Here is a 22497-nt window from a genome sequence, read left to right as displayed (position 1 = left end):
AGTTTCCAGCATATTAGGAAAAAAAGGAAATTCTCAACCTGATAAAACCTACAGGTAACAACATACTTGATTGTGAAAGAATAAATAAATGCCTTTCTCCTAAGATTGGAACCAAAGAAAAGTTGTAGTCTTTCATGAAGTCTATGAAACATTGCAGTTCTAACCAGTGCATTTAAGCAAGAAAAAAAAAATTGAAAAAAAATTATTTAAAAAAAAAAACAAAAACATAATGCTATCTATCCACAGATGATATCCTCATGTCCATGGAAAAATCTCAAGTGCTTGGGATTTCTGGAATGCTGGAGTGAGGAGTGTGACAGACCATGTCTCCAGAGAAGGATTCATTCAATTGGTAAAAATTATAAATACCAAATTTTTTAATGGAATATAGCAAATGAAGAAATATTTACTCAAGAAAATCAACTAAACCTCAGAAGAATGAAAAATCAATGGTGCTTGAGCTACACGATACACTCCTATATGCTCCCCAATGCCCCCAACACACATGCCTTTGCAAACTTAGTGTGACAGAGGCATTACTCCAGGTGAGTAAAGTTAAAAAGACAGCCTTCCCAATTTCTCAATAAAGGGCTATGGTTTTACCCTGAAAAATAAGGCCACCTACATCTCTCCCATCCCTCCCATCCCTAAATTTTAGAATTCCTATTACAGCCATCTGCAGACAAAAGGACTGAGGTTCCTTTCTCCACCCAGCTTCCATTCAAAGGACAGAAACTCTACCCCAGTGCAGGGTAGGATGAGAGCACTAGGACCCAATCACCTCCACTTCAACTCCCTATGAGACAGAAATTCCTTGCCAAAAGGGCAAGTCAAGACCAGGTGGCAAGACCCCACATCTGACATGTAGATTATGGTTATCAATTGGGAGAATTATAGCACAAAGATTCTGCCAGTGGAGAAAGGCAGAATTTAAGAACAGACAGGTCCACAACTCCAAGGGTTCTAAACTAATTCGGAGCTTGTAGAATTCGTGCCCTAAGGGTGTTGTTGAAAACTCTGGAAATCATAGATGTGAGAAATTAAAGGGAGGTTGGTAGTTCCAAAGTATTTTAGCAATAAGAAAATGGTAAACAGCTAAAAGTTTAATAGAAACAACCAGGGAAAAGAAGCTAAGAGTCTTCCTGGGGTTCAAAGAAAGCCTAAAAATGGTAATACTGTTTCTGAAAAAGGATCTAACTTTAATTAGATCAGACTGTAGAGTGTGATATTGTGATTTATCATAATAAATACCTATTTGGTCTTTGCCCTCTTTTCTGACACAGAGCTTTTAAAACCCCTAAAATGTCCTAAATTGTTAGAATTGTTATGTTAATGAAGTTACTTTTGGAGACCTCCTAAGGATGGGGGCTGGTTGCTGGTGGATCAATTAGAAGATTGGAATTTTATTTCTACCCTGGGACTTAACAGAGAGAGGAAAGAGGTTGGAGATTGAGTTTAAATCACCAATGGCCAATGATTTAATCAACCATGGCTTTGTAATAAAGTCTCCTTAAGGGACCCCTGGGTGCCTTCGGCTCAGGGCTTGATCCCAGGTCCGGGGATCAAGTCCCGCATCGGGCTCCCTGAAAGGAGCCTGCTTCTCCTTTTATCTATGTCTCTCCATCTCTGTGTCTCTCATGAATAAATATATTAAAAATCTAAAAATAAAAAAAAAGTCTCCATAAATACCAAAAGGACAAGGTTCAAAGAGCTTCCAGGTTGGTGAACACATGGTGATGCAAGGAAAGTGGGATACTCACAGAGAGCACAGAAGCTCAGCTCTTTTCCCATAACTTGTCCTATGGATCTTTTCCATCTGGCTGTTCCTGAATTATACATTTTATAATAAACCTATGATCTAGCAAGTAAAAAGTTTCTCTTGAGTTCTGTGAACCACTCTAACAAATTAATTGAAACCTCTGATCTATAGCAAGTAAATCAGAAGCAGCAGATGACAACCTGAATTTGTGACTGGAGTCTAAGTGTGTGTGTGTGTGTGTGTGTGTGTGCGCGCGCGCAGGGGGGTGATGGCAGGCACTCAATCTTGTTACAGTTGAAAGAGTCTGTGTTGTGTGAATGAAGGTCTCAGTCCTTGGATTTTCTGAGATTTACATGGTGATCTGCCCTCAAATAAAGGCCGTCAGAAGAGATCTAGCAAGCACAAAGCAGTTTATTAAAGTAAAAGTACACTCTTAGGGTGTAAGACTGAGCAAGTTCTATGAGGTAGAACCAGCCTGTGGGGTTATTTTGGGATTGGATATTATTGAGTCTCCCTGGGCTGTAAGGAGCTGTGATATACAGTGGTGTGGTCTTTAATAGAGACTGCTTCCAAAATCATTTGGGAACTTCCTCCCACAGCCTGGGAGGAAGAATTTTTGACTCTACTTTGTACTGGATCCATGTCAGCCCTTCTCCATCAGGTGGGGCTGTACTGCAATGAAAATGCATTACAGTGAGTCTAGGGGTTACCCTGCCTCAGAGATGGAAGAGGAGAGCACAGGCTCTGCACCTGTGGCTCTTTGGTTTGTCAGGCCCAAGGCCCAAGGTTTTGGAAGCCATAAGGTCAGGATGTTGTGCTTTACAATGTATAGCTTATTTATCACTATCCTGGCCTCCAGTTCATGTCTCTATCATTCCCATTCAAGGACTTGGGATTCTGCCTTAGGGTGTTCCTTCCACTGTTCAATGTCTACTTCCTACCTCACAGTATGACTGAGTCTTTAATCGGGGGATCTGATGCTATCTCCTGGGAGATGATGTCAGAACTGAGTTGAATTATAGGACACCCTGCTGGTGTCCAAGCATTGCTTGGTGGATGTATGGGAAATCCATACACACAAAAACATTGGAACTGGGTGATCAGAACCCATTATATATATAGCTACAATTATCTAAAATGTCTAGTTTAAAAAAAAACTCATAAGACATACAGGAAAAAAGGAAAGTATGGCCCATCCATAGAAAAACAAGCAGACAAAACTGCCTTTGAGATGAAGCCAGAGGGCAGCTCCAGTGGCTCAGCGGTTTAGTACTACCTTTTCAGCCCAGGGTGTGATCCTGGGGACCCGGGATTGAGTCCCACATCGGGCTCCCTGCATGGAGCCTGCTTCTCCCTCTGCCTGTGTCTCTGCCTCTGTCTCTCTCTCTCTCTCTCTCTAGTCTCTCATGAATAAATAAAATATTAAAAAAAAAAAGAGATGAAGCCAGATATTGGACTAGCAGAGAAAGATCTGAAAGCACCTATTATAAGTATGTTCAGAGAGGTATAAGCAACCATGTTTAAAGAATTAAAGAAAAATGTAATGAAAATGTCTCATTAAATAGAGAATATCAATAAAGTTATAAGAAATATATATAGAGAGAAAGAACCAAAAGGAAATTCTGGAAAAAAATTAATCAAAATTTATAAAGTAATAATAATTATAGAGAACTAAAGCAAAAATAGAAATAACATTGAAACCTAGTTTCAAAAAACTTGGGCCTGATAGTTTTGAGTACAAATATCTGATGCATATTTGAAATAGGATGGACATATCTGAAGTACTGAGGTAGATTCATTGCTACGTGTGGGCTTCTTTGGATGTATAGGATGTAAAATAGCTTTTTTGTTTCTTCATGCAATACATGCATACATTTATTTGTTTGTTGTATGTGCATGAAAAAGAGAAACAGAAATGAGCAAAGGGCAAAAATGAATTACAATGAATTTTCAGATGAAACTTGAAATGTACAGGCCTAAATTTATTAAAGGTGAACTGATATTAATGACCTTCCAAGAAAGGAGCCTCAGGCCCAGAATTTTTCATTGATGAATTCTTGCAAATATTTAAGGGAGTATGACACCAATTTTCTACAGCTTATTCCAGAAAAAGGAAGCAGAGAGAAAATTTTCAGCTCATTTATGAAAGTAGCATTGCCCTAATACCAAATCAGATAAAGACATTGCAAGAAAACCAAACTAAAACCCAATATCTCCCATGAATATAGACAGAAAACTCCACAACAAAATATTAGCAAGTTACATTGTATAAATATATATATAATATACATGTTATATATAACACATATTTTTATATCACAAGAAGTAAAATCTATATATATACACTTATATTCATATATGTATTTGGAAGGACATATTACAACTGTTTTTATTCTTAGACAACATGATTGGCTATAGAAAACCTAAAAGAATTAATGATAAAACCATAACTAATAAGTGATTACACTAAGATTGCAGCATACAAGAGTCATATACAAATGTCAGTTATATCTCAGCAATGAAAACTGGATTTTGAATTTAAAAAATAGCTTATAAGAGATAAAACAATGAAATTCTGAGACAGAAATTGAACAAAATATGCACAGGATCTAACATAAAGAATTATAAAAACCTGATGAAAGAATTCAAAGATTTAAATAAATGGAGAGAAATGCCATGATCCTGGATTGGAACAATATTGTTAAGATTATCATTCTTGGCAACTTGATCAATAGATTCAATACAACCCCAATGAAAACCCAAGCAGAGCATTTTGTAGATACTGAAATACTGATTTTAAAGTTTAGATGGGAAGGGAAAAGACTCAGCATGCCCAAAATAATACTAAAAAATAACAATGTTGGAGGACTGACACTGTATGACTTCAACATCTATTATAAGGTGATAGTAATCAACACAGCATGGTGTTGGTGAAAGACCAAGCACATAGATAAATGGACCAGAATAGAAAGAGCAGAAGTAGACCTACACAAATATAGTCCACTGATCTTTGATAAGGCAATGAAATGGAGATAGGACAGTCTTTTCAACAAATAGTGCTGGAACATGAAAGAAGAAAAGGAAAAGAGAGTAGAGAGTAAAGGGAAGGGAAGAAGGAAGGAAGGAAAAGAAAAAGAAATCTAAACACAGACTTTACACCTTTACACCAAACGACCCAGCAATAATTTTTCATTTTAATTGCATTAAAGCTTCTTCCCACATAAAAACCTAGATGTGAATGTTTGTAGCAACATTATTCATGCCAAAGGCTGGAAGCAACCAAGTTATTCTTCAACAAGTGAATGGATAAATAAATTATTATATATCCATATAATGGATTTTATTCAGTAAAAATAAATGAACTATCAAGCCATGAAAAATATGATGCATCTTAAATGCATATTGCTAACTGAAAAGAGCCAGCCAGAAAATACAACATACTATATGACTCCAACTATATTAGTTTCTGGAAAAGGGAAAACTACAGAGTTTTTTTTTTTTGATAAATTAATTTTTTATTGGTGTTCAATTTACCAACATACCGAATAACACCCAGTGCTCATCCCGTCAAGTGTCCCCCGCAGTGCCCGTCAACCATTCACCCCCACCCCCCGCCCTCCTCCCCTTCCACCACCTCTAGTTCGTTTCCCAAAGTTAGGAGTCTTTATGTTCTGTCTCCCTTTCTGATATTTCCCACACATTTCTTCTCCCTTCCCTTATATTCCCTTTCACTATTATTTATATTCCCCAAATGAATGAGAACATACACTGTTTGTCCTTCTCCGATTGACTTACTTCACTCAGCATAATACCCTCCAGTTCCATCCACCTTGAAGCAAATGGTGGGTATTTGTCATTTCTAATGGCTCAGTAATACTCCATTGTATACATAAACCACATCTTCTTTATCCATTCATCTTTCGATGGACACCAAGGCTCCTTCCACAGTTTGGCTATTGTGGCCATTGCTGCTAGAAACATCGGGGTGCAGGTGTCCCGGCATTTCATTGCATCTGAATCTTTGGGGTAAATCCCCAACAGTGCAATTGCTGGGTCGTAGAGCAGGTCTATTTTTAACTATTTGAGGTACCTCCACACAGTTTTCCAGAGTGGCTGCACCAGTTCACATTCCCACCAACCGTGTAAGAGGGTTCCCCTTTCTCCACATCCCCTCCAACATTTGTGGTTTCCTGTCTTGTTAATTTTCCCCATTCTCACTGGTGTGAGGTGGGATCTCATTGTGGTTTTGATTTGTATTTCCCTGATGGCAAGTGATGCAGAGCATTTTCTCATGTGCATGTTGGCCATGTCTATGTCTTCCTCTGTGAGATTTCTTTCATGTCTTTTGCCCATTTCATGATTGGATTGTTTGTTTCTTTGGTGAATTTAATAAGTTCTTTATAGATCTTGGAAACTAGCCCTTTATCTGATACGTCATTTGCAAATATCTTCTCCATTCTGTAGGTTGTCTTTTAGTTTTGTTGACTGTATCCTTTGCTGTGCAAAAGCTTCTTACCTTGATGAAGTCCCAATAGTTCATTTTTGCTTTGTTTCTTTTGCCTTCGCGGATGTACCTTGCAAGAAGTTACTGTGGCCAAGTTCAAAAAGGGTGTTGCCTGTGTTCTCCTCTAGGATTTTGATGGAATCTTGTCTCACATTTAGATCTTTCATCCATTTTGAGTTTATCTTTGTGTATGTTGAAAGAGAGTGGTCTAGTTTCATTCTTCTGCATGTGGATGTCCAATTTTCCCAGCACCATTTATTGAAGGGACTGTCTTTCTTCCAATGGATAGTCTTTCCTCCTTTATCGAATATTAGTTGACCATAAAGTTCAGGGTCCACTTCTGGGTTCTCTATTCTGTTCCATTGATCTATGCGTCTCTTTTTGTACCAGTACCACACTGTCTTGATGACCACAGCTTTGTAGTACAACCTGAAATCTGGCATTGTGATGCCCCCAGCTATGGGTTTCTTTTTTAAAATTCCCCTGGCTATTCGGGGTCTTTTATGATTCCACACAAATCTTAAAATAATTTCTTCTAACTCTCTAAAGAAAGTCCATGGTATTTTGATAGGGATTGCATTAAACGTGTAAATTGCTCTGGGTAGCATAGACATTTTCACAATATTAATTCTGCCAATCCATGAGCATGGAATATTTTTCCATCTCTTTGCGTCTTCCTCAATTTCTTTCAGAAGTGTTCTATAGTTTTTAGGGTATAGAGCCTTTACCTCTTTAGTGAGGTTTATTCCTAGGTATCTGATGCTTTTGGGTGCAATTGTAAATGGGATTGACTCCTTAATTTCTCTTTCTTCAGTCTCATTGTTAGTGTATAGAAATGCCACTGATTTCTGGGCATTGATTTTGTATCCTGCCACATTACCAAATTGCTATATGAGTTCTAACAATCTTGGGGTGGAGGCTTTTGGGTTTTCTACGTAGAGTATCATGTCATCGGCGAAGAGGGAGAGTTTGACTACTTCTTTGCCAATTTGAATGCCTTTAATGTCTTTTTGTCGTCTGATTGCTGAGGCTAGGACTTCCAGTACTATGTTGAATAGCAGTGGTGAGAGTGGACATCCCTGTCTTGTTCCTGATCTTAGGGGAAAGGCTCCCGGTGCTTCCCCATTGAGAATGATATTTGCTGTGGGCTTTTCGTAGATGGCTTTTAAGATGTCGAGGAAAGTTCCCTCTATCCCTACACTCTGAAGAGTTTTGATCAGGAATGGATGCTGTATTTTGTCAAATGCTTTCTCTGCATCTAATGAGAGGATCATATGGTTCTTGGTTTTTCTCTTGCTGATATGATGAATCACATTGATTGTTTTACGAGTGTTGAACCAGCCTTGTGTCCCGGGGATAAATCCTACTTGGTCATGGTGAATAATTTTCTTAATGTACTGTTGGATCCTATTGGCCAGTATCTTGTTGAGAATTTTTGCATCCATGTTCATCAGGGATATTGGTCTGTAATTCTCCTTTTTGGTGGGGTCTTTGTCTGGTTTTGGAATTAAGGTGATGCTGGCTTCATGGAACGAATTTGGAAGTACTCCATCTCTTTCTATCTTTCCAAACAGCTTTAGTAGGATAGGTATGGTTTCTTCTTTAAACGTTTGATAAAATTCCCCTGGGAAGCCATCTGGCCCTGGACTCTTGTGTCTTGGGAGGTTTTTGATGACTGCTTCAATTTCCTCCCTGGTTATTGGCCTGTTCAGGTTTTCTATTTCTTCCTGTTCCAGTTTTGGTAGTTTGTGGCTTTCCAGGAATGTGTCCATTTCTCCTAGATTGCCTAATTTATTGGCGTACAGGTGTTCATAATATGTTTTTAAAATCGTTTGTATTTCCTTGGTGTTGGTAGTGATCTCTCCTTTCTCATTCATGATTTTATTAATTTGAGTCTTCTGTCTCTTCTTTTTAATAAGGCTGGCTAATGGTTTATCTATCTTATTAATTCTTTCAAAGAACCAACTCCTGGTTCTGTTGATCTGTTCCACAGTTCTTCTGGTCTCGATTTTGTTGAGTTCTGCTCGAATTTTAATTAACTCTCTTCTTCTGCTGGGTGTAGGGTCCACCTGCTGTTTTTTCTCTAGTCCTTTATGTGTAAGGTGAGCTTTTGTATTTGAGTTCTTTCCAGTTTTTGAATGGATGCTTGTATTGCGATGTATTTCCCCCTCAGGACTGCGTTTGCTGCATCCCAAAGATTTTGAACGGTTGTATCTTCATTCTCATTAGTTTCCATGAGTCTTTTTAATTCTTCCTTAATTTCCTGGTTGACCCTTTCATCTTTTAGCAGGATGGTCCTTAACCTCCACGTGTTTGAGGTCCTTCCAAACTTCTTGTTGTGATTTAGTTCTAATTTCAAGGCATTATGGTCTGAGAATATGCAGGGGACGATCCCAATCTTTTGGTATCGGTTCAGACCCGATTTGTGACCCAGTTTGTGGTCTATTCTGGAGAAAGTTCCATGTGAACTTGAGAAGAATGTGTATTCAGTTGAGTTTGGATGTAAAGTTCTGTAGATATCTGTGAAATCCATCTGGTCCTGTGTATCATTTAAAGCTCTCGTTTCTTTGGAGATGTTGTGCTTAGAAGACCTATCGAGGGTAGAAAGAGCTAGATTGAAGTCACCAAGTATAAGTGTATTATTATCTATTTCTTCACTTTGGTTATTAGTTGGTTTAAATATTTGGCAGCTCCCACATTCGGGGCATATATATTGAGGATTGTTAAGTCCTCTTGTTGGATAGATCCTTTAAGTATGAGATAGTGTCCCTCTTCATCCCTCACTACAGTCTTCGGGGTAAATTTTAGTTTATCTGATCTAAGGATGGCTACCCCTGCTTTCTTTTGAGGACCATTTGAATAGTAAATGGTTCTCCAACCTTTTATTTTCAGGTTGTAGGTGTCCTTCTGTCTAAAATGAGTCTCTTGTAGACAGCAAATAGATGGGTCCTGCTTTTTTATCCAGTCTGAAACCCTGCGCCCTTTGATGGGGTCATTAAGCCCGTTCCCGTTCAGAGTTACTATTGAAAGATTATGAGTTTAGTGTCATCATGATATCTATTCAGTCCTTGTTTTTGTGGACTGTTCCACTGAACTTCTTCTTAAAGGGGAATTTTAAGAGGCCCCCTTAAAATTTCTTGCAGAGCTGGTTTGGAGGTCACATATTCTTTCAGTTCCTGCCTGTCTTGGAAGCTCTTTATCTCTCCTTCCATTTTGAATGAGAGCCTTGCTGGATAAAGTATTCTTGGTTGCACGTTCTTCTCATTGAGGACCCTGAATATATCCTGCCAGCCCTTTCTGGCCTGCCAGGTCTCTGTGGAGAGGTCTGCTGTTACGCTAATATTCCTCCCCATAAAAGTCAGGGATTTTTTGTCTCTTGCTGCTTTCAGGATCTTCTCTTTATCTTTGGAATTTGTAAGCTTAACTATTAAATGTCGAGGTGTTGAACGGTTTTTATTGATCTTAGGGGGGGATCTCTCTATTTCCTGGATCTGAATGTCTATGACCCTTCACAGATTAGGAAAGTTTTCAGCTATGATTTGCTCAAATACATATTCTGGCCCTCTGGCCCTTTTGGCGCCCTCGGGAACCCCAATTAAACGTAGGTTTTTCTTCCCCAGGCTGTCGTTTATTTCCCTTAATCTGTCTTCATGGTCTTTTAATTGTCTGTCTCTTTTTTCCTCAGTTTCCCTCTTTGCCATCAACTTGTCTTCTATGTCACTCGTTCTTCCACCTCATTAACCCTTGTCGTTAGGACTTCCAGTTTGGATTGCATCTCATTCAATTGATTTTTAATTTCTGCCTGTTTAGCTCTAAATTCTGCAGTCATGAAGTCTCTTGAGTCCTTTATGCTTTTTTCTAGAGCCACCAGTAGCTGTATAATAGTGCTTCTGAATTGGCTTTCTGACATTGAATTGAATCCAGATTTTGTAACTCTGTGGGAGAGAGGACTGTTTCTGATTCTTTCTTTTGAGGTGAGGTTTTCCTTCTAGTCATTTTGCTCAGTGCAGAGTGGCCAAAAGCAAGTTGTATTGGGAAAAGGAGAAAAAAAGAGGAGAGAAAGAAGGAAAGAAAAGAGAAAAAGAAAAAAGAAAAAAGGAAGAAAAAAAGAAAAAAAGAGAAGAAAAAGAGAAAGAAAAGAAAAAGAAAAAGAAAAAAAAGGTGGGGGAAGGAAACAAATCAAAAGGCAAAACAAAACAAAACAAAACAAAAAACACGGGGGAGTATCTTCTGATTCTGTGTACTGTAAGTCCCTTGACTTCCCCTGGAACTCGTCCGTCCAGCTGGTGTTCTGGGGGAGGGGCCTGCTGTGCTGATTCTCAGGTGTTAGCACTTGGGGGAGCTGCTCTGCCCCTGCCTGGTGCAGGGCTCAGTGGGGGTTGTTTACTCCGTCAGGCCCCAGGAGGAACAACCGCAGTGGCGGGGCCAGTTCTGGAAACCTGGATTCAAACCCCACAGGAACTACTCCGTCTGCAGGGCCTGGAGGCTCCGGGGCGGGGCCACTGATCTGCTCAGCTCCAGGCAGGAGCGTCCTCGCTGTCCTGGGCCCTCCCGGCCTCTGCCTGTCCCGGGGGAGGCCGGATCCTGGGCTGTGTCCCCGCGCCCTGTGCTCGGGGCCCGCGCTGGTGGATTCGTGCTCCTGCTCCGCAGCCCCCTCCGCGGAGCCGCCCCCGAGCCCCCCGAGCTGCTCCCACCCCGCAGCCCCCTCCGCGGAGCCGCCCCCGAGCTCCCCCCCGCAGCCCCCTCCGCGGAGCTGCCCCGAGCCCCCCGGAGCTGCTCCCCCCCGCAGGCCCCTCCGCGGAGCAGCCCCCGAGCCCCCCGAGCTGCTCCCCCCCGCAGCCCCCTCCGCGGAGCCGCCCCCGAGCCCCGCCGAGCTGCTCCCCCCCGCAGCCCCCTCCGCGGAGCCGCCCCCGAGCCCCCCGAGCTGCTCCCCCCCGCAGCCCCCTCCGCTGAGCCGCCCCCGAGCTCCCCCCCGCAGCCCCCTCCGCGGAGCCGCCCCCGAGCCCCCCGAGCTGCTCCCCCCCGCAGGCCCCTCCGCGGAGCCGCCCCCGAGCCCCCCGAGCTGCTCCCCCCCCGCAGGCCCCTCCGCGGAGCAGCCCCCGAGCCCCCCGAGCTGCTCCCGCCCCGCAGCCCCCTCCGCGGAGCCGCCCCCGTGCCCCCCCCAGCTGCTCCCCCCCGCAGCCCCTTCCGCGGAGCCGCCCCCGAGCCCCCCGAGCTGCTCCCCCCCGCAGCCCCCTCCGCGGAGCAGCCCCCGAGCCCCCCGAGCTGCTCCCGCCCCGCAGCCCCCTCCGCGGAGCCGCCCCCGTGCCCCCCCCAGCTGCTCCCCCCCGCAGCCCCCTCCGCGCAGCCGCCCCCGAGCCCCCCGAGCTGCTCCGGGTCCCCCGTGCGCACTGCAGCCCTTAGGGAGCTCGGCGCACTCCCCGGGGCGCAGGTGCCTGTTAGTGTCCCCGGGAGCCCGCGGGCCTCCCCGCCCTCCTGGTCCTGCTCCACCTCCCTGGAGCCCCTTTCCCCCGGGAAGGTCGGTGCAGCTCCTGCGTCTCCGGGACGGGGCTCTCCTGTCCTGGGGACCCTCGCCCCGGCCTCAGCCCGGCTCCTCGCGGCCCCTCCCCCTCGGAGGCCTTTTGTGTCTTTATTTCTTTGTCCCCGTCCTCCTACCTGATAGAAGCGCGACCTCTTCTCCCCGTAGCGTTCCAGCTGGTCTCTCTTTAAATCTCAGGCCGAATTGATAGATTTTCAGGATGATTTGAAGGTTTTCTAGGTAATTTGGTGGAGACAGGTGACTTGGGGACCCTACTCCTCCGCCATCTTGCCCCTCCTGCAAAACTACAGAGTTTAAAAAAAAAAAAAAAAAAAGACAGTGGTTACCAGAGATTTGGGAGTAGAAATAAAGGAGAGTTGAATAGGTGAAATACAGGGGGCTTCTGACAGTCTATTTTGGACAGTTATATTTATGAATAAAGCTCAAAAAATAAAAAAATATAAGGATATTATATTTAGCTTCATGCTCTCTATTCACTAGAGTGTCTTATATATTATACTACCTTGAAATCAATAAATTATCTCCATGACATGTTTCCATATTATGTTGAAATTCTAAAGGTTAGATTTCATGATGAAATGTTCATTTCCTCATGTATTCTCTCTTTTATATTCTTGCAAATTTGCCAAGAAAAATGCCTAAGGCTCATTCATTCAGAGAAAATAAAAGGTGAAATATTGGGAATTTGAAGCAAAATTGGTTATTTTATGCAAAAGAGTAAAAACTTAGTTTCTCATTTGCAACAAGATATTTCTTATCCCTAAACTCAGGAAAAAGAAATTATCTGAGTAGAAAAGCCATGGAAAATGATATCAAAGTAAAAAAAAAAAATTAAAGAACATTTTGAACCTATTCACATATAAAAATATCATATTACAATATTTCTCACATCAACTATCACTGCACTAAAGGTTATTTCAACAGCAAGCCAAGAAATAATTCAAATTGGTATACTATGTCCTTGTGTTTCCTCAAGATATTATAACATTATTTTTCATTTCCTTTTATAAATTACTGGAAAAATATTTTAACATCATTTTGTTTAATGATTAGCAGTTTCTAAAAGGTCTTTATACCATAAGAAATTACTCCCCATTTCCACTTCAATAAGTAAAACTAAAATAACTTGTCTATAATTACTTAGATTTAATATGTCTGTGGAACATGAAAAAAGGAAAGAAAAAGAGAGTAGAGAGGGAAGGGAAGGGAAGAATTAATAGATGAATGTGTTTTTAAAATCAGTATAAATGTGTTGAAGTTTAAGTCAACACAAACAGTGTAATCTCATTCATTTTATTCAAAATATCATTGCTTCATGAATTAATATTTAATCAATGTAAATTTGAGTTTCTTTAAATAGGCTTGCTTCTTATATTAACTTTTAGTTTATTCTCTTTAATATTTAGGAAATTAGGATAAAAACAGCCAACAACATAAATGGGAATGAGAATTAAGCTGACATGTATAAAATTTATATTGATCACATTCTTTAGAAATATATCATATTTCACACTTATATTTCTGGAATTTTTTTGTTTCTGGAATTTTTACAATTTCTATTACTTTATAGCTATGGAAACACTGACTCCTTAAAGATGATATACATGAAATACCTTAAAAAAATTGAAAATGTATAAGAAGCTCTAATCTCCAGTTCTACCTCTGCCATCTTCAATATTTCTTTTCTATCACATGACAGTAACAGAAGGAAATAACATTAACATGAAATTTTGAGAACATAATTTATTTACAGAAAGATAAAAAATATCAATGAAAAAAACAAGAGTTCTGCTCTACCCCTGAATTTTAAATCTCACAAAATTGGTATGATTCCAATTATCTACAATTTACATCTATTTTCACTTGATCTCATCTGTTCTTCAATGAAAAAGCAATAAAACACCTCAGCCATCCCAACCCTACCCCATGTAGAGACAGTCACCACTGATTACTGTTTAATTTCTTTGAGTAATGAACACCTTCACTCCATGTGATATCATTGATATAAGGAAGGAACTCATAACAGTCTACTTTAGCTGAATGCTCTGCTCTATGGTACAAGCTGAAAATATATTCTTAAATCCTCTTACTGTGAGGTCTCAACATGTGAACACACTGCAGCCTCCCATCCACTAACGCTCAGGAATTTTCTTATATCCTCTACCAATTCCAGTTTTCTTAAATTCAGTAGTTTAATTAAGAAATAAATAAAATTTATTTAATTTACAATGACAGTAATATGAAAATTGTAATAACAAAATAAGCCAAAAATATGAAAACTTATATGAAAGATGTAATAAAAATCAATTGAAAGACATAAAGAAGGGTAAAATAAGTGTATATAAATAATCCTGGGGGCACCTGGGTTCCTCAGTCAGTTGAGCATCAGCCTTCGGCTCAGGTAATAATCCTGGGGGGGGGGAAGCCAAAACCACCACCAGCTCCACCTTCTTTAATTGCCTGCTCTCCTCCTTTGTCATATAATTCCCTTTTCTTTGCATCAGAGAGCACTTCATAAGCTTGAGAAATCTGTTTAAACTTCTCTCCTTCATTTGGATTCTTATCAGGGCGGTACTTCAAGACCAGTTTTCTGTAAGCCTTTTTCAATTCCTCCCGGGTGGCATTGGGTTTGGCCCCAAAACATCATAGTAAGTGGTTTCTTTCACCATTTTCTACAGCCGGTGAGAGGGCCGAAGCCGGTGGGGGGGAGCGGGAAGGCGCGCGTTGCTGGGCGCAGCTCCGGCAGCCGCCGCTCCTCCGCGTCTCACCGAGCGTTCTGGAAAGTTCCGCCTTGCTCTGACTTTGCCCTGTATGTATGATGACTTCAGTGTGCAAGAGAAGTTTAATACTGTAAAAACTACTTTTAAAAAATCTCCCCTAGCGTTTGTTAGGCCATACCCTGTAACTGATTGCAGCTCTACGTGTATGAAACAGTTCAGACTGAAATGCTAGGTGTATGTATTGACTTCACGGTATGACCCTTAATTGTTAAGCTATGAAGTTAAAACGTGTATTTAATTGGCAATCAGACAAATAATTTATTAATTTGTAGAGAAGTGTTGGTCTGTAGTTACGTTAAGTAGGATTCATTGTGATGCCTCTGCATTTTATTGCCTCAACTGTTACGTGAAGATGGCATGCTATGTAATTTGGCCTGTGGTATCAGTGATAGAAAGGATACCTCTCTAAAGAAGTGGTTTATCATATGCTGCTGCTTGAGGGCTTGCACTTGTAGAATTGCATTCCCTTCTGTGCCATCTTTTTTTTTTTTAAATATATATATATGTATCAGTTCTGGTTACACTTTTTTTCCTTCTCTTTGGACCATGATAAACTTCAGAGTAGTGACTTCAGGAGCCAGGGTAACTTAGAGTGAAGAGACATTTACGTGGAGAAGTTAATTTGCATGTATGAGACAGGAAGGTGTCTTCTAGGTATGTGACAGGCTTACTTTAAAACATTTAACTTATGTTCCGAAGTAACTGTAATTTCATGTTGGTAGTATAGCAAATTATGATGAATAGCTTTAATTGTATGTTTAAAAGTCATGTTCACAAGCTTAAATCTGGAATCAGAATTAAGCAATTGAAATGTATGAATGTCTCCTTAATATACTGATTACAAAGCAAAAAAAATAATAATAATAATAATAATCCCAGGGGGCTGGGATCAAGCCCCAGGGAGGCTCCCTGCTCAGCAAGGGGTCTGCTTCTCCCTCTCCCTCTGCCTGCCTCTCCCCTGCTTGTGCTCTCTCTCTCTCTCTCCCTCTTTCTCTCTGTCAAATAAATAAATCTTTTTATAAAGATCATTCTGTATGACATTTCAAAGGCAGAAACATAAATTCCCAACAAATTAGTGTGGAAATCTATTGTGATGCTTTATCAGAATTCATTTTGCTTATTTTCTTGTTTTGCTTAGTTTAACTTTTATTATTTTTCTAGATTTTGGAAACTTAATAAATGAGTATGAAATTTTCTCTAGTAAAATAAATATTTGTAAGTAGCCAGGAAATGTATTTCTTAAATAGTGTAAAGGGTTATACTACATGAGATATTTAAAAAGTACTATAAAATTACAGCAATTAAGATTGAGTAGTAATGGTTCATAATTAGACTTAACAGAAGTAATCAGTAATTAATTTCAAGTAAAAGAAGTGTTTCTTACACACTAAGTAGTGTGTCACTGAATTCTTTTTTTCAGTTCCAAATGATTGATACAAAATGACTCAAACAAAAGGTTAAGGTGACTAAAAGTAGGGTTTAAAGGGTACTTAAATTATATCTTATGTCACCAATAAGAGATTTTCTATCTCTCATTCTCGTCACCTGTCTTGTCCTATAAGTCTCCATATTTAGCCAGAAATAATATATCAGGATAGATATAGATATCATAGCATGATATCCTATTACCTTCCTCAGTTGGAAAATCACAAGAATTCTTTCCCAGAATATTTAGCAAAAATCAAAGTATGTCTTTTTGATCAAATGGCACTACTGAAGCCCATTAATGTGCTGACAAAAGCCTGGTTCATTTGTTCTATAGATATGGTTTGGAGGTAGGGCTTTACTAGTAAGTCATACAAAGCATGTAAGGGGAATCCCTTATGGCTGTTTCCCCAAATAATTTCTGTCTCTATAAATGACATGTCTAGCTTTTAAATTCACACATTCTTATTTTCAAGTTTAGTTTTATTTTTTTTTAATTTTATTTATTTATTCAAGAGAGACAGAGAGAGAGAGAGAGAGAGAGAGGCAGAGATAACAGGCAGAGGGAGAAGCAGGCTCCGTGCAGGGAGCCTGATGTGGGACTCGATCCCAGGACTCCAGGATCACGCCCTGAGCTGAAGGCAGATTCTCAACCCCTGAGCCACCCAGGCACCCCTAGTTTTATTATTTAATTGTTATTAATTAATAATAATTAATATTTATTTAAATAATTTAAAAAGCTGAATTTCTCTCATGGAAAGAATGTTGTAGAACTATGTGATATAATGCAGGAAAAACTGGCATCCCAAATGAAGGTGGCTATATTGGTTCCAACTAAAGGGAAGGGACATTTCTTCTATAAATAGAGCAATGGGTAAATATGGAAAAAAGTTGGTGGTTGGAGTAGAGAGAATTTTTCCTTAATAAAAGTAAAGAGGAAATGATGAGGCAAAAATCTTGAATAAAGGATGAAAGGTACCGAGAGAAACGAAGTCACTAGATGATGGAGTTGATGGTCCTCTTGAAAGCAGAGAACAAAAATTTTAGTTGCATCTAGGCACTTACTAGTTAAATTATTTTATCTAAAAGTAACTTTGAGTTACTACTTTGGAGCAAACATGCAGTCTGTTCTACAAACCCTGAACAGCTGAACAAACAGATAGAAAAGGCAATAGAATTAAGTATAATGGCAAAGAGATTAATTGATGTCGTAGATGATGGAATCTGGGCTGGATAGAAAAGAAAAAGAAGTTTGAAATGAAATAACACACAGAAAAAGAATTGGAGATCTTGGTGGAACTGAAAAGATGGCCATTAATATCGAGAACGTGATAAAGCAGCAAAATTTTGTTTGAAGAAAGCAATACTGATGTTGGAGCTGGAGAGATTTCAGGAAATGAATTCTATGTTGTAACCAGGGGAATGAGCTTGCTAAAGTGACATGTGAATAAAGACCATTCAGATGTAACTGGAATGTGTGAGAGCTTTGATGGGTCAGAGGAGAACTCTAATCTCTAAGCTAACTGGAGGAAAAGAGAAGAAGAAAAATAGATGTTTTACTCCAAAAAAAAATCTTCTAAGGATGGGCTTTAAAACCACCAATTAAGATGAAACCCATAATCCTCTTAATCAAAGGGAAAAGAAAATGCTTTGACTATCTGAAAACTATCTTCATCAGGAAAATTACTGGAACTTCTCTGATTAATACCATATTCAAATGATTATTAACAAGGAGCAATGTGCTGCATTAACATAAAAATTTGAAATATTAAATTCAATGCTTTTTTATATTCTTAGAAATGAATATGGGGATTTATAGGATTTAAATCTTGGAACATAAATTTAACTTAAATTTGAATGCTAACGTATGCTATAAAAACTACTAGTAAAATAATGCATATAATTCTAGAACATGTATGTTACTCTTTATTTGCAGTATTTTTCATCTAATGTGTTATTCAAAGAATGATAAAAAGTTATCCCAACTAAGGAATCATGAATACTTTAACATGTAACTTCTCATTTCACATGTACCGAGGAGGCCTTCAAAATCTAGCTATCATGCATTTATTTCAACTTTTCATTTACCCATGTTCACATCTGTAAATCAGCTTCTTTGCTACACTAGGATAATGAATTGTACCCAGGCTCTGTTTGCTGCTAAGATCCAGGCATTTCTAGACATGTTTGATTATCATTACCGGAGCTTCTACTTATACAGACGTCTTAGGGTAAGAATAGACAAACAAACTTGACCTAATAGCAAGCCTTAGTCTTCTGAGTTAAAGAGAAATTCTGTGTATGATACAGTAACTGTCCTACAGATTTCTTATTTGGCTTAGCCCTCAATGGAGCTATTGCCCAGTCCTACAGCAGGTAGAGAGCAAGAGTGAAAAGCTGAAAAAGATCAAATACTAAACTTTTTATAACCTTTGTGTCTACTCAGGACTTTTTTGAGATCTTTCTAATAATATAATTAAGAAAAGATAAAGAACGCTTCTCCATATACTTTCAAGATAAGTAGGCTATGTTATGTAACAGATTAACACAGAAATCAGTCTGCATGAGTTGGGAAGTCTTTGTCCAATTTACGGCTAAAATATTTGGATCATAGGATCTCCTGGGTCACAATGTTGGAGAAGAGAAGCCTGAAAGAAGGCATAGTAGCTCTTAACCATCTTGGCCCAGAAGAGCCTCTTATCAACTCCATTCATAATTCAATTGCAGTTTTTCCACTAACTTCAGAGGAAGCTAGAAGTGAAGTGCTCCCAGGAGCCTAGACAGATACATTCATACATACACAGAATTTGGTGAAAGCTGGCCTCACATCAACCTGTCACATTGATGTAGGTTAATGTCTACTTTTGGCAGTAGGTGCCAGGGTGTCAGCAGTGTTTCCCAGAGTGCAGTGGGTACTAGGTTAGCAGGTGATTCTGGGGGGAGAGGGAGCAGGGATGGAGGTTGTCAAGTACAAAGTTGATCACCACTAAAATAACAGCTGAGCTCAACAGGAGCAGCCACACCTACAGGAGGAAGGGAGACATCCCTACCAACTAGATGCAGAGTAGCCCACAGAAGAAAAATTCTGATGCCTAGAGTATGAACCACAAGGAGTCTTATCAGCACGAGCAGATTTGTGAGGAATATCACAATATGAAATTAATTAAAATATCCCAGTGAGGAATGGAGAAACTAAAGTTACCCATTTACTTTATACTCTCTCACATTTCTACTTTTGTTCAATTTTTTTTTTTAAAGTAGTCTACTTTGAATTCTCAGTCTGGTACAATCAAAATAAAAGTACTGGAATTCTGAAGTTTTTATTGGTGGACTTAAGATGAATCAGATTTAGGCAGTTTATCTTTGAATTTCCAGCTTGGAATGCTTTTGTTCTATTCTATTATGTTCTGTAAATATGTGTCGCTTCTTTTTATGTGGAAAGCATTACTAAACGCACTGAAGGAAACAGAAAGTTAAATAAATGTTTCTTCCCCCAAGGAACCTTAGACAAATAGAATGGTGAGTTAAACTCACAAAGAATTATGAAACAAAATAAAGGATAGTAAGTGCAGTAAATGTGGATGTAGGAAATGAACAAAGAGAATGCGTCTAGTTTGGGAAGAAGAAAAACCTGAATACCAATGTCCTAAAAAAATATTACCTTCTCTTTAAATTCCCATCTCAACGATTCTCATGGATTTAAACATAAACTTTGTAGGGATTAACAAATCAACTCCCGATCTCTCTCAAGCCCCAGATAACCCCCCCCCCTTCTTGTTGGACAAGTCTACTATCATCTTTCTCCATCCTCCTGACTGCTACTAGCCCCACTGTTTTTCCAGTCAAACTGGCTTAAAACCAATTTATTAACTTTCCATGATATGTAATTATCTATACTTAATCAGCTGAAATTCAGGTTTTCCCCGTTTACACTTTACCTTATCAAAATTTAGCATTATCCCCTTCTGTATCATACTGTAGTATTATCCCTCTCTGTGCTCTGAGGTTCCCCTCTTAATGCTCCCTGTTGATGAATTTTACATCACTGCCGTCAGGCACCAAGTTGGTCTTTCAATGCCCTGTCCTCTCTTAACTAAAGGGGATGTTAAATTATTCAGGATCTATTTGGTTCACCCCGCTTTATTCTATCTAATGTTACACTGTTTGCTCCTTTGTTTTATTATTAGCCCCACCACTTCTGCCGCAAGGCAGGAAACGTGATTGAAAACACCTTGCACTTATTAGGTACATTTTGAGCTGAAAGGAATTCTCTAAACTATACCACTTGAAATTGAAGGAGAAATTACAAAGCCAGCAGCAAAATACACCAAAATAATTTTAAATGGTTTCTTCAATATTCCCAGTATATAATTTAAATAATTATCATTAGATAACTGATTGTATCAATGATATATTTCCAATTCAAAATATTTCTCATTGATAATGCTTTGTAATAATATAATTTACTAGAATGATAGAGTGCATTTCCAGGAAAAAAAAATTTCTACTTAGATTCAATAGTTTCTTCTAGCCTTTCAAAATAATAGAAGTTTTAGAAATATAAAAAATATTCCTATTTACCACTTTATAACAAAGGAATATTATTAACATTATTAACTGTAGGACAGCTTGCCAGGTACCATCAGACCTTACAGGAAAAGGTCAAAATTATTTATACATTATTTTATGCTCCAATATTAGTAATAGGTTAAGGAGAGGCAACTATTTAGGAAAAAAAATAGGCCTTTTAAAGATCTCGAGTGGAAGTACTGCCAAGGAAAAAAATTATGGGATCATAGAACTCTAGTAAAAATGTCAACTTGCCTGTTTCAGTGTTTTATACATTGGTTAGTAGTTGTGCCAGGATATCTTTTCACAATGGAAAAGAATAAATTATGCCACCATTATGTGGAATATATGAACCCCCACAGAGAATGCTTTCCTTTATAGATCCTGATGCACTGTGGCCTCAGTTCAGCTCATAAAACATGGAACTGTCAAAACATCTTATGATTAGTAGAGAAGTATATTTTGAGTATTTCAGGGGGAGCACTTGGTTTATTATTCAGAGTAAAGATTATATTTCAAGGGAAAATGTCTAATACTAGAAACAATAAAATTATACTCTATGATGCTATATATTGTCTTTTTGGCAGAAAGTAGGTTCGTTCATTGTCTCTCTCTAAACATATTTAAAATTTTATGAGATTATTATAACAATATAAAACACAAAAACCTAAATCACGAAAGCTTTTAGTTTATAAAAAAAAAAAAATGAAATCAGAAAGAATTCCTTTTTTCTAGGTCCATGATCCTAACCACTTCAAGATACCATAATTATAGGATGTTATGATTGATTTTATATATATATATATATATATAAATTAAAGGATGTTAATTTTATATAATTTTAAAATTATATAATTAAAATAGTTAATTTTATATAATAAAATTAAAGGATGTTATGATTGATTATATATATATATATATATATATATATATATATTCACACACATACACATAAAAAGTCACCATTCAGTCATCCTTTCATAGCCATATCAGTAAAATGTAAGATAGATCTAATAGCAAATAACAAGTCCCTAAAGGTGAAATGAGATTATAAAATATAATTTTATCTTCCCTTATGGAAAATATGGTATGTGAAGTCAAAAGTCAGCAACAGGTAGACGTTTACACTGGCAGGGACTCTGTCAAGGCAATGGATAGGATCCCAGAGTGAAGAACTGGCATCAAAGAGAGCTATAGGGACCCATTTATTCCTTAACATACAAATATTTATTGAACATCTACTGGGTGCATTTCACTTCCTGAGGTAGAAGGGAAAGAAGAGTAAATAAAACAAACAAAAAATATATTCTTATGGGGCTTACATGGCACTGAAGAGAAAGCAAACAAACTTACAGATATATACTATAATATCTGGCAATAATAAAATACTATAAAGAAATAGAGTTGGCTAAGAGATAGATGACTTTCTATTCGTCCCTATGAATCAAGGATGATGGAGAGGACTGGAAGACTGGAGGAGGAAGCAAAGTCAGGCTGTTTCCTTCCTGTTCCTAATAGCATCAACTAAACAGTGTTTTGTTTATTTGCTTGCTTGCTTGTTTTAATCCTGATAGTGGCAATTGAAACCAGTAGCAACAGTTGATCCCAGCTTGCTGTCTTTCCAAAAATCCCAGAAATAATCTCCCCAGGTCCCCTCAGAGACAATAATACCACAGCTAGCATCTTCTACATGGTCCTGTCCTCACATTGCCCCTCCTGTAACTTCAGAACACTAGGACCAGCCAGGCAAGTCTGAGATCTGAAAGTTTGAGATCTAGCTTCATGGTGTCCTCCTTTGCTTTTCATTTTTAATAATTCCAAACTTTTCCATTAGTTCCAAAGCACCCAGGAGGAAAAGCTGCTTTCTACAGTTACTACCTCCATGATCTCTCAAGGTCCCCCCCCTTATTTTACCTTTTTC

At 38.9% G+C, this 22497-nt stretch overlaps 2 long non-coding RNA genes across 12 annotated transcripts in view; one reads left to right on the top strand and one right to left on the bottom strand.

The window, feature by feature from the left end:
• The window catches only part of LOC144305048 (uncharacterized), a 167477-nt gene that overhangs the window by 131273 nt on the left and 13707 nt on the right, over positions 1-22497 (bottom strand). For 3 of the 7 annotated variants that reach the window (XR_013372082.1, XR_013372083.1, XR_013372081.1), the window contains exons 1-3: positions 14164-14857; positions 13416-13487; positions 11919-12086 (exon numbers count right to left, since the gene is read on the bottom strand). This is a non-coding gene — a long non-coding RNA (uncharacterized LOC144305048). Of the gene's footprint in view, positions 1-11918; positions 12087-13415; positions 13488-14163; positions 14858-22497 lie in introns of those variants that run through there. The other 4 variants (XR_013372079.1, XR_013372078.1, XR_013372080.1 and 1 more) reach the window with 4 other exon arrangements.
• The window catches only part of LOC144305046 (uncharacterized), a 59103-nt gene continuing 50856 nt past the window's right edge, over positions 14251-22497 (top strand). The window contains exon 1 of one of the 5 annotated variants that reach the window (XR_013372076.1): positions 14251-14394. This is a non-coding gene — a long non-coding RNA (uncharacterized LOC144305046). Of the gene's footprint in view, positions 14395-14483; positions 14612-14817; positions 15237-22497 lie in introns of those variants that run through there. The other 4 variants (XR_013372075.1, XR_013372077.1, XR_013372074.1 and 1 more) reach the window with 4 other exon arrangements.

This window comes from Canis aureus, chromosome 35 (assembly GCF_053574225.1).
Source record: "Canis aureus isolate CA01 chromosome 35, VMU_Caureus_v.1.0, whole genome shotgun sequence".
Taxonomy (NCBI): domain Eukaryota; kingdom Metazoa; phylum Chordata; class Mammalia; order Carnivora; family Canidae; genus Canis; species Canis aureus.
Note: the sequence above shows the minus strand (reverse complement) of the source record. Positions and strands in the feature narration are given on the sequence as shown.